Here is a 4,314-nt window from a genome sequence, read left to right on the forward strand (position 1 = left end):
TTCTTCTTAATTGTGGTGTGAATATTCAGATATGAAAGATTCAAGACAAAAGTTTATATTGACATAAAAATAATAATACTTCAAGCATACTAACAAATCCATTATGTCTTCTCAAAATAACATGGCCAAAGAAAGTTATCCCTACAAAATCATATAGTCTGGCTATGCTTTATCTTCACCACACAAAGTATTTAAATCATGCACAACCCCGATGACAAGCCAAGTAATTGTTTCATACTTTTGATGTTCTCAAACTTTTTCAATCTTCACGCAATATATGAGCGTGAGCCATGGACATAGCACTATAGGTGGAATAGAATGGTGGTTGTGGAGAAGGCAAAAAGGGAGAAGATAGTCTCACATCAACTAGGCGTATCAACGGGCTATGGAGATGCCCATCAATAGATATCAATGTGAGTGAGTAGGGATTGCCATGCAACGGATGCACTAGAGCTATAAGTATATGAAAGCTCAACAAAAGAAACTAGTGGGTGTGCATCCAACTTGCTTGCTCACGAAGACCTAGGGAATTTTGAGGAAGCCCATCATTGGAATATACAAGCCAAGTTCTATAATGAAAGATTCCCACTACTATATGGAAGTGATAACATGAGAGACTCTCTACTATGAAGATCATGGTGTTACTTTGAAGCACAAGTGTGGTAAAAGGATAGTAACATTGTCCCTTTTATATTTTATATTTTTTTATTTGGCCTTTATTTTTCTTGTCCTTTTATTTTTTTTATTTGGTCTTCCTTTTTTTTGGGACAATGCTCTATTGAATGATGATAATCACACTTCTATTTATTTACAACTCAATGATTACAACTCGATACTACAACAAAGTATGACTCTATATGGATGCCTCCGGCGGTGTACCGGGATATGCAATGAATCAAGAGTGACAAGTATGAAAGAATTATGAACGGTGGCTTTGCCACAAATACTATGTCAACTACATGATCATGCTAAGCAATATGACAATGATGAATGTGTCATGATAAACGGAATGGTGGAAAGTTGCATGGCAATATATCACGGAATGGCTATGGAAATGCCATAATAGGTAGGTATGGTGGCTATTTTGAGGAAGGTATATGGTGGGTTTATGGTACCGGTGAAAGTTGCACAGTACTAGAGAGGCTAGCAATGGTGGAAGGGTGAGAGTGCGTATAATCCATGGACTCAACATTAGTCGTAAAGAACTCACATACTTATTGCAAAAATCTATTAGTTATCGAAACAAAGTACTACACACATGCTCCTAGGGGGATAGATTGGTAGGAAAAGACCATCGCTCGTCCCCGACCGCCACTCATAAGGAAGGCAATCAATAAATAAAGCATGCTCCGACTTCATCACATAACGGTTCACCATACGTGCATGCTACGGGAATCACAAACTTCAACACAAGTATTTCTCAAATTCATAACCACTCAACTAGCATGACTCTAATATCACCATCTCCATATCTCAAAACAATTATCAAGTATCAAACTTCTCATAGTATTCAACACACTCATAAGAGAATTTTATTATTCTTGAATACCTAGCATATTAGGATTTTAAGAAAATTACCATGCTATTTAAGACTCTCAAAATAATCTAAGTTAATCATGAGAGTTCATCTATTTCTTCAAAATAAAACTACCACCATGCTCTAAAGGATATAAGTGAAGCACTAGAGCAAATGACAAACTACTCTGAAAGATATAAGTGAAGATCAATGAGTGGTCGAATAATTGTGCAACTATGTGAAGACTCTCCCATTCAATAATTTCAGACCTTGATACTTTATTCAAACAGAAAGCAAAACTAAATAAAATTACATTCTAAGAATGGCAAACATCATGTGAAGAAGCAAAAACTTAGGATCAACCGAAACTAACCGATAGTTGTTGAAGAAGAAAGGTGGGATGCCAACGGGGCATCCCCAAGCTTAGATGCTTGAGACTTCTTGAAATATTATCTTGGGGTGCCTTGGGCATCCCCAAGGTTGAGTTTTTGTGTCTCCTTAATTCCTCTCATATCAAGGTCTCCCTAAATCTCAAAAGCTTCATCCACACAAAACTCAACAAGGACTCGTGAGATAAGTTAGTATAAACCATTGCAAAAAACTTATCATACTCTACTGTAGCAAATCACTTAAATTATTATTCAACATTTCATACTAAATTCCCCTGCATCTTTAATAGTCCTATCGTCAAATAGAATCATTAAAGAAGCAAACATATGCAAACAATGCAAACATAACAGTAATCTGCCTAAACAGGATAGTCTGTAAAGAATGCTGCAACATCCATACTTCCCTAGCTCCAAAAATTATGAAAGAAAATTCCCACTGTAGTAAATTTATCAGAGCTTAATATTCAAAAGGTTTCAACATTTTATCACGTTCTTACTTTTCTAGGGAATTATTGCATCAGCGGTAAACTTTCTGTTTTCAAACAGCAACATGTATACTTGTAACATAGACATAGTAAAGGCTATCGATGCCACTTTTATTGAAATAAAAGATGCAAAACATTATTATAAATAACATCAAGCAAATTCTAAAAAAATAAATTGACGCTCCAAGCAAAACACATATCATGTGGTAAATAAAAATATAGCTCCAAGTAAAGTTACCGATGAACGAAGACGAAAGAGGGGATGCCTTCCGGGGCATCCCCAAGCTTAGGCTCTTGGCTATCCTTGAATATTACCTTGGGTTGCCTTGGGCATCCCCAATCTTAGGCTCTTGCCACTCCTTATTCCATAGTCCATCGATTTCCTTACCCAAAACTTGAAAACTTGACAACACAAAACTTAACAGAAAACTCGTAAGCTCCGTTAGCGAAAGAAAACAAAACACCACTTCAAGGTACTGTAATGAACTCATTATTTATTTATATTGGTGTTAAACCCACTGTATTCCAACTTCTATATGGTTTATAAACTATTTTACTAACCATAGATTCATCAAAATAAGCAAACAGCACACTAAAAACAGAATCTGTCAAAAACAGAACAATCTAGTAATCTGGATCAAACATATACTTCTGGAACTCATAAAATTCTTAAATAAATTGATGGACCTGAGAAATTTATCTATTAATCACCTGCAAAAATAATTAACTAAATAGCACTCTCCAAATAAAAATGGCAGCAATTCTCGTGAGCGCTAAAGTTTCTGTTTTTTACAGCATGATCAACAAGACTTCTCCCAAGTCTTCCCAAAGGTTCTACTTGGCACAAACACTAATTAAAAGTATAAAACCATATATAAACAAATTCTAGATGAATTATTTATTACTAAACAGGAGCAAAAATAAAGGAACTAAAATAAAATTGGGTTGTTTCCCAACAAGCGCTACCGTTTAATGCCCCTAGCTAGGCATGATGATTTCAACGATGCTCACATAAAAGATAAGAATTGAAACATAAAGAGAGCATCATGAAGATGAATAGCACATTCATGTCTAACCCACTTCCTATGCATAGGGATTTTGTGAGAAAACAACTTGTGGGAACAAGAATCAACTTGCATAGGAAGGTAATGTAACGCCCCGAGACCGATGTGCCAGGTGTCTTCCAGTTATTCGCTGTTGTTGCCTTGTCATTGCTTGCGTGTCATGCATTGCATATCATGTCATCATGTGAATTTTTTGCATACATGTTCGTCTCATGCATCCGAGCTTTTTCCCCGTTGTCCGTTTTGCATTCCGGTGCTCCTATGTCACCCGGTGCCCCTTTCTACCTCTTTTCGTGTGCGGGTATTAAACGTTTTCGGATTGAACCGATACTTGTCAAGCGGCCTTGGTTTACTACCGGTAGACTGCCCGTCAAGTTTCGTGCCATTTGGACTTCGTTTGATACGCCAACGGTTAACCAAGGGACCGAAAAGGCCTCGTGTGTGTTGTAGCCCAACAGCCCTTCTAAGTGGCCCAAAACCCACCTAAGCCCCCTCTATCATCTCGGTCGTTCGATCACGATCGCGTGGCCGAAAACCGCACCTCTTTTGGACTCTCCTAGCTCCCTCTACCTCTATAAATAGGCCTCCTCCCGAAATTTTTGGGTCTCTTCAACCCCAAACCCTAGATCCAACTCCCTCCGCGCCGCTGGACAAAACCTCGCCACCCGGACATGTCTGACCTATCCCGCTGCTGCCACGTGGCACTACCCGGTTCTCCCGGCCGCCTCCCCCGCCGCCGGCCCGTCCCGGCCCAGGGCGGGCCCTCTCCGCCGCCAACCGGGCCGCGCCCCGCGCCCGCTCGCGCTCCCGCCGCCTCCAGCGCCGGTCATCGCCGCCCGCCGACCGCGTGCGCCGCCACC

This window comes from Triticum dicoccoides, chromosome 3A (assembly GCF_002162155.2).
Source record: "Triticum dicoccoides isolate Atlit2015 ecotype Zavitan chromosome 3A, WEW_v2.0, whole genome shotgun sequence".
In the NCBI taxonomy this organism is placed as follows: Eukaryota; Viridiplantae; Streptophyta; class Magnoliopsida; order Poales; family Poaceae; genus Triticum; species Triticum dicoccoides.